This window comes from Gopherus flavomarginatus, chromosome 6 (assembly GCF_025201925.1).
Source record: "Gopherus flavomarginatus isolate rGopFla2 chromosome 6, rGopFla2.mat.asm, whole genome shotgun sequence".
Taxonomy (NCBI): domain Eukaryota; kingdom Metazoa; phylum Chordata; order Testudines; family Testudinidae; genus Gopherus; species Gopherus flavomarginatus.
In genome coordinates, this window is record NC_066622.1 from 106,449,884 (window position 1) to 106,464,023 (window position 14,140).

Here is a 14,140-nt window from a genome sequence, read left to right on the forward strand (position 1 = left end):
AATAAGGAAACACTGAGAAACTGACTCCACTGAAACTCCACAGACACCCTATGAAATAGGATGGGACTTCCATTATGAAGAGCTACAGCCTATGTAGAACATCATTACCAAAATATGGGGATACTGTATTTATTGCAACTGTAAAATATCATCTAAAGCTGGAGGGAGAATGAGGAAGGAATCTGAGTTGCTTTAACCAAAATATAATTATTAATTTAGTAATTTAAAATTATACTCTGAAGAGCTCATAATTTCTAGTGTTAAAACCAAGGAAATAATCAGCTATAATGCCAGGCACAATCAACACAACTGCAATGATAAAACAACCCCACTCTATGTTTAAGTTCTGAATGGGCTTTTGATGGGAGATAAGGGAGAATGATGTGGCTTTTTTTTTTTTTTTTTGCATGAGCTGTTTCCCAAAGCACTAATTTAGGTTGCACTCTATCCAAAATTGATATTATGTCATTTTATGGGAAAGGGAACTAACGGTTGTCCGAAGCGGTAATGTGCATCACAACTTGTAACAGAGTTTTCTTTTTCATCAATTTGTAAAAGCGTGTGCATGTAGTGACGACCTGTTGCTTTCCTTACTGAGTAAGCAGAGGGAGAGATGAGGTTTATTCCAAGACCCCTAACTGGAGCGGACAGATTAATAGATTGAATAATAGATTGTTTACACGCTCCCGCTGCGGCTTTGGAATAGGGCGCCGCGCCAAGCACACCGGGACACAATCCAAGCACACGGGCAGCTCTTCAGGGTGGGTTTGACTCTGTCACACACACTAGATGTTTCTCTCTTAGTGTCCAGCTCAGAATGCGGCGGGTTATTCGTGTGTCGCTCGTCATCTGCTCTCAGCGCCCCCTCGTCTCCTCGCCGCTAGCACGCTCAGGCTGCTCCCCATTCGCCGCCCTACTCCTCCACCACCTGCACGCCGGAGAAGCGTGCACCTCCCCGCCCCGTGCTGCTCCGGGCCCGGGGCGCCTCAGCCAGGCAGCTGGCCGGGTAAGGGCGGCAGCAGCCTCGCTAGGGCTTCCCTGCGCAACTGGGCCTGTGCAGCCGCTGTGCACATGCTCATCGGCGCCCCAGCGGCCGGGCGTCTGAACATCTGGGGCGCCGGGGAGGGCAGCTGCTGGGGCAGGGCGGTTAGACCGGGCGGTGGGCCGGCCCCGCTGCGGGGCTCTGCAGCCCCTACCGGCCCGGGCCAGCTCCAGGGAGCGGCGGCGTGGCTCGGAGGGCAGGCGGGCGGCGACAGGCTGTGCCCCACTTTGTGTCCAATCAGAGCGTGCGGGGTGCGCGCGGAACAGGGCAGCAGTGCGTAAACAAGCCTGGGAAACTCCTCCGCCCCCCGCTCCGCCGTGCTCTCCCCCGGCTGGCTCCCGCAGCCTCCCCCGCCCTCCGGCTCCGGAGCGCCCTATGGTTACCTGCCTGCCTCCCGCCCGCCCGCCCGCGCTCCCCCCAAGCTCAGGGCCTCTTGAGGGAAGGTAAGGGACCCGTCTGCCCGCACGCCCGAGCAGGGGGCTGGGGAGCGTGTTCTGGGTGCAGGGGGGCGAGCAGGTGTCGTAACAAGTTGCTTAACGTGACATTGCTGTTGAATCATGTTGCAGGGAAGAGCAGCAGCAGCGAGGCAGGCTGGCAGGAGGGATGTGGCAGGGGCTCCAAGGGACTGGAGCAGAGAGCCACAGAGTAACTTTCTCCTTTATTTCCCTTTAATTAGAGAGCCTGCTTCAGTGCGGGCAGAGGCTGAACGAGCTGAGATTTCTGGCTGGAGAAAGGGGGAGAGACAGGGAGACCCTGATATGTGTTTGGAAGAAGCTGCTGCAGTTTGTGATGCTTGCAGTTTCCTGCTGCGGACTGAGAGCAGCAGCAGCACATTCTCTGTTGGGTAACAAGCAGGTTTGGATTTGGCTGCTGCGTGTGCTTCCACTAAGGATTTTCCTAGCAAAGAGCCTGAGTGGCTAGTTAGTGAGAAATAGGTTCTGGTCCAGACCATCTGTTTCTAGGGTAATTATCTCTAGTTAATGCTCCATGGCAGGGTGATTGGCCTCCGTTTTGATTAGGCTGGATTATTATATAAGGAGAGAGACAGAAGTCCTCTGTGGCATAGAGAGCTGCTTCTGTGCATTTCTCTTTCCAAGTAATTGGGGATAGGGGGACTAGTCATGGCCCAAAGGACGTAGCCACACCGGTCTGAGTCCCCAGCCAAAAATGATGAGCTCTTTTTACACATACTGTTGGGTGTGCTTTCCAACGGTTGTGATGGAAATGAAATATAGCCCTTAGCATTTCCTCATTACACATTTCCTTCCTCTTACTCTGGATATTTCTCACTTTTAAAAAATAAATATTTGATCCAAAAAGTTTAGGAACTTGGTTATTGAGCATGTTTAGTATGTTAGCATGATCTGGAGATGATTGAATGAATCATCTCTATGGAATAAAGGCTGGTGAATCATCTCTCTCACACATGTACATTGTTGTTGATAGTGGAAGATCAGCGTCAGATTCTGAAACAGAGGGAGGGGGATAGGATGTACTTTGCATTCAGAAACCCACCCCGGTTTCCTGAGGCTAGTTCATGAGCTGTGAAAGTCTTGCGACGCTAAACTGTTATTTTCTTGGTACCCATAGAAGAGAGCTCATTGAATGGTAACCTGTGCCTTTATGAACTAACCAACCCTTTGATTTCCTTACTATCTTAAATGATATTAAGGTTGCCAATATCTGATCATTGATATTTGGGGTGCAGGTCAGGAAGCAGTATGCTCTTTTAAATCAGATTTGAACAGGGAAAAATATGAAATTGTATAGTTATATCTGTAAAACATAGGTCAAGAACATTCTTTCTCATACAAAAGTTTTTTAAAAAGTTTTGGTTGTAGGCCAAAATAATTGATATATTTCAAAATAAAAGTTTGTTCCAAGCATTCTGTATTTTGGGGAAAAGCTGAGCCAATTTACTCAATAAATGTGTTACAGTTGCACCCTTACATAAACTACAGTCAGATCCTGCTCCCTTTAAAGTTAATGGCCACTGACTCCACTGAGACTATTACTGAGTCCTTAGTATACAACTTCTCTCTGGAATCCCATTTGCACACCTTCCACTTTTCCTTGACTTCTGTCTCCTGTCTTTGTGTATGGAGAAGGCAGTGACATGAAATTTACAATTCCTCTACTTCCCTCTGGTGCCAACCTGCATTCAAGAATGAAGCAGCCAAGTATAGCAGGGGAAAGTGCTGTATGCATGCAGGCACCTGCAATCCAAAAACATAAGTACTGTGTCAAGTGTGTTTGTGTCCATATGACAGTCTCCATTGAAACCCCCACTTTCTCATCTGGTGGTTGTACATCCTTTATCTCTATGGCCTTACCAAATTCATGGTCCATTTTGGTCAATTTCATGGTCATGGAATTTTAAAAAATCATAAATGTCATGATTTCAGGTATTTAAATCTCAAATGTCATGGTGGTGTAACTGTAGGGGTCCTGACTCAAAATGGGCTTGTGTAGGGGTCGCAATGTTATCATAGGGAGGTTGCAGTATTGCCATCCTTCTGCGCTGCCCCTGACAGCAGTGCTGCCTTCTTCAGAGCTGGGTGGCTGGAACGTGATGGCTGCTGGCTGGAAGCCTAGCTCTGAAGGCAGCACTGCCACCAGCAGCAGTGCAGAAGTAAGGATGGCATGGTATGGTATGGGCATTCTTACTTCTGCACTGCTGCTGGTGGGGCGCTGCCTTCAAAGCTGGGTGCCCAGCCAGCAGCTGCCACTCTCTGGCCACTCAGCTTTGAAGGCAGCACATGAGTAAGGGTGGCAATACTGTGACACTCCCCCCTACAATAACCTTGCGACCTCCCCCTGCAGCCCCCTTTTGGGTTGAGACCCCCAGTTTGAAAAATGCTGGTCTTCCCCATTAAATCTGTATTGTATAGGGTAAAAGTACACAAAAGACCAGATTTCACAGTCCATGGCGTGTTTTTCACGGCTGTAAATTTGGTAGGGCCCTACTTATATCTACTGGGCTGAGCTCCATACCTGCAGCTCTTCTCCAGAAGAGGGTAGGAAAGCAAACGTGTTCATGGACAGGGTTGCTGTTAGCGTCTCATACATTACTGTTCGAGGAGAGGGGGTATGCCCTCTTCTGTGCTCATACAGAGGTGAATGCACTGGCACTTCATAAATAACAATTCTGTATCAACAGATAGTGTAGCTGTTGGATGCAAAAAGACTAGATTAATTCAGTGTTCCACTCTAATCATTTTAATACTCAAATCAGGAAGTTCAGGAGTTAACAAGGGTTAGTCTGCATAGCGGTGGTAGCTCAGCAATATTGGACACACTAAACAACAGGAGGTATATTTTAATGAATAAAATAGTCATCAGAAATAGGGGTGCAATATGGCCACAATAACACAGATGTGGAAAATTTAGTTTGATATGTTTAAATTGCCAACATTAACACTTCATTAATGTTTCTTTCATTTAATTTTCTTTAAAACATCAACAAGCAGACAAAAAGAGGATAATCCATATTCTATTTGGATACTATTTGGCACAAAAATGGAAATGCACTTAAGTAATAAAACTAGCAGTAAAGCAGTATAAATGGACTATCTGCTCCACTTTTTTTCTTTTGTGTTCTGGGTATGCCATGGGATTCAAAGTAAAATTGAGAGACTGTAAATTTTGTTTAATTATAAAATACACAGAATAAAGTGAGATGGAATGGCAGCCTGCCATTCCATCTACCTTAAATAGAGCGTAGCACCCTCTTTCAGATTGTAGGCAGATTGCTATATTCTACATAGCAGAACCCAAAGAACAATGGGGGTAAAGTGGTGTGAGAAAGCAGATAAGGGGGAGTGTCAGATGAACTTTGAATTTTGTTACTTTATTGTCTTATATCAGGGAACGTAAGCACAGTTTTCAATAGGATACACAGTGATATTCCAAATCTTAAACCAACCCCCTCTCTCCCCATTTTCTTAAAAGAAATTTTGAGTATAACGTCTAAAATATTAAATCTTGCTTATGAGGTATCAGATGTTCTCACTTGCTTCACAGACTCTGTGCCATTGATGGTTCGTGCCAGCAGCATCTTCATATACATCTCTTCCCGCTACCTAAAACTGGAAATGAGTAGTCAGCCACCCAATTGGAAACTTTCCTCACCCCAGTTCCTGCTTTAGAGACCCTTGCTAGATACATGCAGTGATCTAAAGCAAAGTTCAGACTACTGTGATAGACAGACAGCAACACTACTGAAGGCAAAACTAGGAAAATACAGTATTCCCTTTAACATCTCTCTAAAAAATTCTCCACAGAAAACACACTAGTCTGTGGATTGTTTGTCCACAAACTCCTTACATGAAGATACTTGTTGGCCAGTTCCTACGTGTTGTGCAAGGTAATAATATCTAAAATAAGTTTAATTTCTTTTGCTAGTTACAAATATAAATCAAAATATAGACGAGCGTAGCGCCAGAAAAGACCACTGTGTAACAGAATCTACCACCTTCCATTCTCCATTCACTTCATCATTCCTTTTAATGCCTTATCTAACTTGTTCTTGAATCTCTGATATTGATGCCTTGACCATTTCCCTTGATAGTCTAGTCCTCTATTGTACTTTTTCTTAACTCTTTTTTCAATCACTGTAGTGGTCGTGAAAAGTGCCAGCTTGACAGCCTTTGAGACTGAAGTCCTTTATCAACAGAAGGGGGTATAGCACAGGCAGCAACCTCAATCATGTGGCAAGACAACTTTTAAGTGCATGTATGGGAAGGAGTGGTGTTTCAATCTCCATTCTTTGTTCTCTCTGTGAAAACTGGCTATAAAGGTGCCTTTGTGGTGGTTTTGTGATATGAAGGATATATATTCTCACTTGTCAAGTAGGGACTGAACTATTGCTGCCACCACCTCTTTTTATGTGTAAAACACTGAATGGCCCTCATATGGCAACAATTTATAGTGACTACTGACTCTGTTCACATTTGATCTGGTAACTTAAAGGTGAAATGCTCATTTCCCATTACTAATTGCCAAATCCATACAGTCCCCAAGAACTTTCCTAATAGCTACTCACACCTTTTTGTTCCTTAGGGTTAGGACATTGCTGCTTGCTCTGTCGTCATCTGAAACTAAATAATTTTCTTCTTTTATGCCGTTACCTTAAATGTATGTATTTGTAAACTTGGAGTTCTTTTGCTGGGCTGATGTGTGAATTACAAATGGAATCAAACTGGTTATTTTAAATAAAGAAAATAGGAAAGAGAAAAAAAAAGTTAACCCCTCAGCCCTTTATGATGTTCGGATACCACAGTCCATTAGCATGAGTGTTGCAGCTCCATGTTTGCACTGTAGGTTTATTCTGCTTGGTGTCAAGTAAGAGAGTTTTAGTTATTTTTTTTAAATGGGCTTTCTCAGGCTTAGTGTGGTGGAGTTGCATAAGCTATACAATTATTTTAACTGAATGGAGCTCAGTAGCAAGTTCATATCATTTAGTTTTTAAAATGTTAATTGAATTTGAACTAACTAACCTCTTAAATTTCTTCATCTTCAGTTCCATCCCTCTGGACTGGAGGCTTTCACTCTTTCCAACAGATAGATATTGGCAGCTTCCAGTCAAATTTGCACTGACTGACACCCTATGCCTCTTTACTGATACCAGTGTGTTTACAGAGTATAATTCACTGTAGAATTTTCAAATGGACTTCAAATGTCTTCCTTCACTCATTCAGCCAGTCTGGCCTCTCGTGCATCATGTACTGCAAGAAGCACTGGAAGACATATATTGACTGCACTTGCAAGCAGTTTTCTTAGTTCTTGGTCCGGCAATTTGTTTTTCATGAAGAACTTTTCAATGAGGAATCTTAAGGACAGAAAGGGATGGAAATGTCCCTGTTTCAAACCCCTATATTGTGACCATTTTGCCTTAAGTACAATGGTAATCTTATTTGCCCAAAAGGTACTAATGAAGAGACACAAGGAGAAAAATGCCTTCCTCTCAGAGGGTCTTAAAAATTGTATATGGAAGTTGCTGGGAGTTGTTCAGCTCTCAAAGAGTACTGAATCCTCAGTAGTAAAGATATTGTTTCCTAATTCACTTATACTCTGTAGTGTACACCAACAATCTATTCACTCCAATATATATTTTTTAAATTGTTGGCCACCCATATGGCTTTTTCCAACAACTTTCAGTTTGTCATTTAGGTGCTGCTGTAATATAAATGTTTAAAAATTATTACAGGTTTAGGAATTTGCCCAAGTCTTTTCAAATCAAATCAAAACAAAACAAACCCCCCCACAACATTTTACTGCAGGCATAAAATAGTGTTCTCCTCAAGCACCAGCGCATTATACAGGACAAATAATATTAAATAAATAGTCAATAACAAGAATGAAAACAAGTAAGCCTAAATTTTGCCCTTGGTGACTCCTGTAAAGCTCCAACACCTACAAGGGCAAGTGCACAAGAGTCACTGATGGCAAAATTAAACCCTAAGAAAATTAAAATTTGAACGTTGTTTAAAAAACAAAAAATGAGTTTCTATGGACAAAATGTCCTGTGCTGCTCTCAGACTGGAATTTGGTTCAGCTATGGACTTGGTTTCTAGTGGAAAAAGTCAACAGTTTTTAGCAAATTGCCTTTGTCTACAGTCACTCCATTGCTTTGGGAAGTGATTTGCAATATGTTGACTATGGAAAAAAGGCTATATAAAGCCAAATACAGTGGTATTATTATATTGTAGAAAGACAATTTATCTTAATATTATTCTTAAAAGGGTGATTTTTTTTATTGGTACTACTCTGAAGGATAGTAAATATGTGAATTTGCAATATAGTGATACATATTACATTTATATATCTTTAAATTATTGCAATTCTTGGGTCAATTTTTAGGACTAGAAGAGTTGCCTAATGGAATATTTTAGGCTATAACTTGTTGTTTCCAGTCTTTCAAGGTAATGTATTCCCTGCACCTGTTGTTCTGTAACAAAAAACAACCTCCCCTCTCCACACCCCTGCCTCCCAATTTACTTTGCAGTTAAAGTGAACAACTTCGTGTATGGACATATAGATGAGCAACTATCTCATACAAAGTATCAGAGGCGTAGCTGTGTTAGTCTGGATCTGTAAAAAGCGACAGAGTCCTGTGGCACCTTATAGACTAACAGACATATTGGAGCATAAGCTCTTTGTTGCTTATCTTATACAAAGATATAAAGCCATTGAGGGTTTCTGGTGATATCGTTAAGCAGAACGTAAGTGATTTCTCTTTAGAATTTTAAGATGGTGTATTCTTGTATGCATTATTTTTAATATAAAAGATTTCTAAAAAAAATGTCTTAGCATTCTATGTAGAAAGAAGCTAGTTGGTTTCAATACACATTCAATCAATACAGTTAGTATGGGTGTGTGATATCATACCTATATTAAATACATTTATATTTTGTTGACCTGTGGGAATAGCATGTTGAACTCAATTCTGTTCCCAGTGGGACCATTCATGTGAGTAAGGGCTGTAGAACTTGGACTTGTATAAGAAGTGAAACTAGGATGTTACAAATATTTTATCCCAGTAGTTTTCTTGCATTTCATCATGTGGACCATCATATGAAAAAGACCTTCTTCTGGAACCATCTCCCCTTTCCACCTTTCCCACTCCCTAGTCGCACACTTCTTGGTTCTTAAAATATTTTGTTCTGCTGACCATGAGCAAAAATTCCATGGAAAATTCTGGTGGTCCATAGGTCAGAGTTTGAGAACCATTGTTCTATTCACGTATATGCATAGTACCTGCAGTTGGAAGTCACATATATGTAATTAATTATATTTATTAATATTATTTGATATTGTGGTAGGGCTTAGTAGCCTCGGTCAGGATCAAGACTTTATTAAGAACTGGAATTTCCCAAGCAGTAGTGAGTATCTAAAATGACTGCTACCATAAAAATAAAATGTAATACTGTTCAGGTGGCATTTCAGTGCTAGTTAGCCAATGATCAGACAGCCAGATGAGATGAGTTCTGTTTTTTATCCAGTGGGAATAGTGGTGGTGTTAAGGATGAGTAGTTGATTTACTGGAAATGAGAGAAGAGATTAAGAGTCCCAGGAGTCCCTTACAGAAACATCACTACTAGTTAATGCAAGTGTAGTAACTTTATTCACCAGAGAGGGAAACAGCATCAGAATACCATCCAGACTCTGGTTTAGTGCTAGAAAACCAAAGCTATTCTTCACAGCTAAGGATCAACTCTTGGGTATCTAGTCACAATGAAGGAACAGTTGGATCAATTAATTGTTTTCCATGTCCGCTGAAGATAGAGCAAGTTTTAATGGGCTTAATTTGCAGCCTGGTAGACTTAGGTTAGATGTTAGGAAAAACTTTCTCATTATATGGGTAGTTAAGATCTGGAATAGGATTCCAAGGGAAGTTGTGGAATCCCCATCACTATCTAAGGTTAGACAAACATCTCTGAGGGATGGTCTAGGTTTACTTTATCCTGCCACATTGCAGGGGGCTGCACTCGATGACTTCGAGGTCTCTTCCAGCCTACATTTCTGTGAAAGTTAGGAATGTTTCTTGTTTTCATGATTTTATGGAATTTATATCCTTTAATTATGGTAGCTGAATAAATAGGCATGTTATATTTTAATAAAATAAAGAGTAACCTGACTAGATATTGCTTAATTTGTCGTTTCCTTGCTTAAGAACTGATTCTGCAGGCTTGCAAGATCAGACCTATAGTTTTGATTGTTTTTTAATCTTAATTTTTTGTTTCAGTGAGCTTTAGATGAACTTTCTCCCCCCTTCCCACATGTGCTCAAATTTTCAATTGTGTGTTTGCAGTGACCAGTGGATGCATGCACGTGCATTTGAAATAACATGTATGTACACAAGTTCAATGCCTGATGTCCTATGTGTGTGTACATTTGAGATCTCCTACTGATGTGTTCAGTTTTCTGTGTATGATCTTTTGAAAATTTGGATAATTTGTATTTGTTACAGCACTGAATATGATCCAAAATTTTCCATTGGTTTCACCAGAGATTTTCCATTGAATTCGGAGAGAGGCTGGATTTTAGCAATTCTTTATTGGTTTCAGTGGGACTTTTTTATAACATCTGGCTTTGCTCAAAATTTCATGAGTAAGTTTCCTTTCACACTGATGGTGCCTTCCTATTGAATCTCTTCTGGTTTAAAAAAAAGAAAAGAAAAAAGAAATAAAATCTGAGTTAGCTCTGTTCATTCAAACCAAGGTGAATTCTGCATGCAGTTAGAACCCTGTGACAGTTTCTTTCTTAGGGTACGTCCAGACTACCCGCCGTATCGGCGAGTAGCGATCGATTTTTCGGGGATAGATATATCGTGTCTCATCTAGATGCGATATATCGATCCCCGAACATGCTCCCGTCGACTCCGGAACTCCACCAGAGCGAGCGGCGGTAGCAGAGTTGACACGAGGAGACGCAGACGTTGATCCCGCGCTGTGAGGACCCGAAGTAAATCGATCTAAGATACTTCAGCTTCAGCTACATTATTCATGCAGCTGAAGTTGCTTATCAATACCACCCCCCCAGTGTAGACCAGCCTTGTCTCAGGATTGTTTATTGCTCCAACCACTCCCCCTTCAGACAACCTGGGAGAACCAGCTTACTTTAGCCTGGCCACACACCCTTTAGAGCAGGGGTAGTTAATAGGCGAACCAGGGGCCAAATCCAGACCCCCAGATGCTTTTGAACTGACCTCAAAATCTTTTTATTTAGTTATTATATCATTATTGTTATTTTCTCTGGAGTCTGGACCTTGACTAGACCTGGCCTAAGAAATTTGGACCTTGCTCAAGAAATTTGGACCTTGACAAAAAAAAAATTGACTACCCCAGCTTTAGAGTAACCATTGTTCTATCAAGGTAGAGGCATTCAGTGTTAATGACTTCTTGATTGTCCTGAAGCAGCTTCCAGATAGGGTTTGTGAGATACATGACCAGTCTTTGCTAGCAAATGGCTGATTCAGTACACACTGAGGGTCACTTTACATACATATATATAGTGTTAATAAAATCAGCTAGAATATATAAGTTTTACACAAACAGATTCCCTAAACTAACACATATATGATACCGCCCCTCTCTGAGGTGTGATAATTTCACTGATGATACATAGTGATTCATTTTTGGTGGTGGTCTGCTGGGGTGAGTCTAATATTTCTTGAGTTCTGGTGTGACAAGCACATTTTCCTGTAGTTGTGTATGAGGCATATGGGAAATTGATCATGTCTTTCATTAGCTGCAGTGTTCCTCAATAACTTGATGTTCTTCATTGGCAAGATTTCCTTTGTGGCCATTCTAATTACAGATATTACAGAAGAGCAAAAGAGGGTGACCAAGAGAAACATTACACAGAACAATAGTGAAAGAAGCCAAATCCATCAACATGACACTCAGGAGCCTGAAGAGACCAGGGCAAAAGCAAAATAAGAGGCAGAAATTGGTGGACACTCTCCACAGCTGAAGTTTGTGGGAGGATAAATTAAAAAGAAAGATGTATATGTTTTTATAGATAAGCCAGCACCCTGTTAACTAGTGTTCCTATACCCTGTCCTGGACAACAGGAAAAGGAGAACTGTGTACTCAGTGTTCTGATTTCCTTAGAATATGGATCACTATGTTAGACCCATTATGCTATTATTAATGAGAATTCTCATCCCTAACAAATTTAGCCATTGTTTGTCTGCAACATTAGACCTATCTATATCTCCAGTGAACAGTATGACTTGAATTCTGATCTGAATGTTCAGTTACATTAGACACTTTTTTGTAAACATACATTTCTTTTAATTGAACAAATGTATTACAGTACCACTATCAGAATAATCTTCTGGTATTTAAGAAATGTCTGTTTATAGGTCAGAATCATAAGAGCCTATTAGCTTTGAAACCTCTGCAGTCATAGTGATTTACTATTCTTTGCATGAAGACTCAACAGTAAATTAGTGGGGGTTTTCTATCATATTTTAAGTATTTGCCGAAGTCTTTTTGAGCCTCTAATATAGCTCCGTAAGGGGAATCAGACTCCTGTACAGATCCTCAATTCTTAATGTTCCCTCAAAGATGAGGTAATCTGAATAATCAATCCTTACTATCTCCCAAAGATAGAGTTGCCAAGACTGGCCAGGAGTCTGCCGGAATCGGCATCAATCTCCTGGTGACTATTGAAAGCAATCTGGGAGATTTTAACAGGCCATTACCTACTTGACCTGGCTCTGCGCGGCTCCTGAAAATGGCCAGTCTGCTCCTAGGTGCAAGGGCGCCCAGAGGGTCTCTACATGCTGCCCCTGCCCTGACTGCCGTCTCTGCAGCTCCCATTGGCCAGGAACCATGGCCAGTGGGAGCTGTGGGGATGGTGCCTGCAGGCAGGGGCAGCGCGTGGAGCCACCTGGCTGCTCCTGAGCCTAGGAGCCAGACTGGCCGCTTTCAGGAGCTGCCAGAGGTAAGCACTGCCTGGCTGGAGCATGCACCCCAAACTAGGTGTGCCAAACCCTTGAAAAAAATGCAGAACTTGCTCTTGTTTTTGGCTTAATTGGTTTGTGAGTTGTTTGTTGGCTAGTTTTTGGCTGGCTGTAGCTTGTTGCTTTGTTTTTTTTTTTTTGTTATTGGCTCCCAGCAAGCAGGGGCAAGCAGGGACAAGGGGCGGAGAGAGTCAGGGGTGCACAATAGACCCACCACAGTCCCAGACTGAATGCTGGGGGGATCTAATCACATAGAGTGTTGGGGATTTGCTTGTTTGAGCCTTGTTTTGAAATGGTATTAGCTTGATTTTTGGCTTATTGTGAAAGTTGGGGTGCTTATTTACTGTGTGAAAGTTGGCAACTCTGCCCAGAACCCCCTCCCGCACCACCCCAACCCCTTGTCCCAGCCCTGAGTCCTCTCCTGCACCTCAACGCCCTGCTCCACTCCCTCCTGCACCCCAACTTCCTACTCCAGCTTGGAGCCCCATCCTGCACTCCAAACCCTTCATACATGGCCCCACTCCAGAGCCCACACCAGTTCCTGCACCCCAGCCCCTTGTCCCAACCCTGAGTTCTCCTGCACTCTGAACCCCTTGACCCCAGCACAGAGCCTCCTTCTGTACCTCAGAGCTCTCATCCCTGGCCCCACCCCCGAGCCTGTTCCTGCCTCAGCCAAAGAAGTGCTAAGGGATGGTGGCCAAGTCATGTTAAGCAAAGTGTTGAGTTTGCCACTAACTCTATATTCCTGTTTCATGGGTGCCCAACATGAGACACTTATAGCCAGGTTTGTAGAAGTGATAAGGACTCACAGCTGCCACTGAAGCCAAATGGAGCTGTATTTCGAACATAAAGAGTGCTATAATGTGCCAAGTACACTAAAAAATTGGACCCTGGATATTTCAAAATTGGAGGACCCTGTTAAATTTTGAGTTTAATCTGTGTGTGCCTCAGTTCCCACATCTGCAAAATGGTGATAATAATATCACCTAATTTCACAGTATGTTCTGAAGATAAATTCATTGATGTTTGTGAAGCCCGCGGATGTTATAGTGACCAGCAACATAGAAATGGCGAGGAGAAAGTTTAATTTTAGTATTTAGTGCAGTGTTTGGATTGTATGCTGTAATTAAGGCCTGAGGCCACACACTGAATGAGGAAACTAAAAAAAAAATGGAATAACCACCCATTAACTGAATGGATAGGTATTGGAAAAATATTATATGGTGATGTCATTAAAGGCTGTATCGTGCATACACACAGAGGATTGAATTCTTTTAACTTTTTTGCTTGTAATTATTATTTATATTACAGTAGTATCTTGAGACCCCAACCTGAGGTTGGTATTTTACAAATATATAGGAAAAGGCAGTCCCTACCCCAAATACTTTTCAGTCTAAACAAATGTGTGATAGACAAACCGGGATTAGGAGAGGCAACAGTAATACCACCATGTCTTTCATAGATTAGCTGGGTGTGTAATTTGTAGGTACAAAGGTGCCGTGGAGGTTGTTTTTAATATTTGTCCCAGCTCTCCACCTTCCTAACCATTATCAGACATCAGTGTTCCATAGTCATCACAACAGATGCCTATGGAACTTGAGGAGGACACGGCAGTGGTGTTATGG

At 42.1% G+C, this 14,140-nt stretch overlaps 1 protein-coding gene across 2 annotated transcripts in view; it reads left to right on the forward strand.

Annotated features, from left to right (window-relative positions):
• Positions 1-926: 926 nt before the first annotated feature.
• The window catches only part of PCGF5 (polycomb group ring finger 5), a 103,004-nt gene continuing 89,790 nt past the window's right edge, over positions 927-14,140 (forward strand). Inside the window, exon 1 of one of the 2 annotated variants that reach the window (XM_050959714.1) lies at positions 927-1,006. The gene's annotated coding sequence lies outside the window, so the exon portion shown is untranslated. Of the gene's footprint in view, positions 1,007-1,339; positions 1,486-14,140 lie in introns of those variants that run through there. The other variant, XM_050959713.1, reaches the window with a different exon arrangement.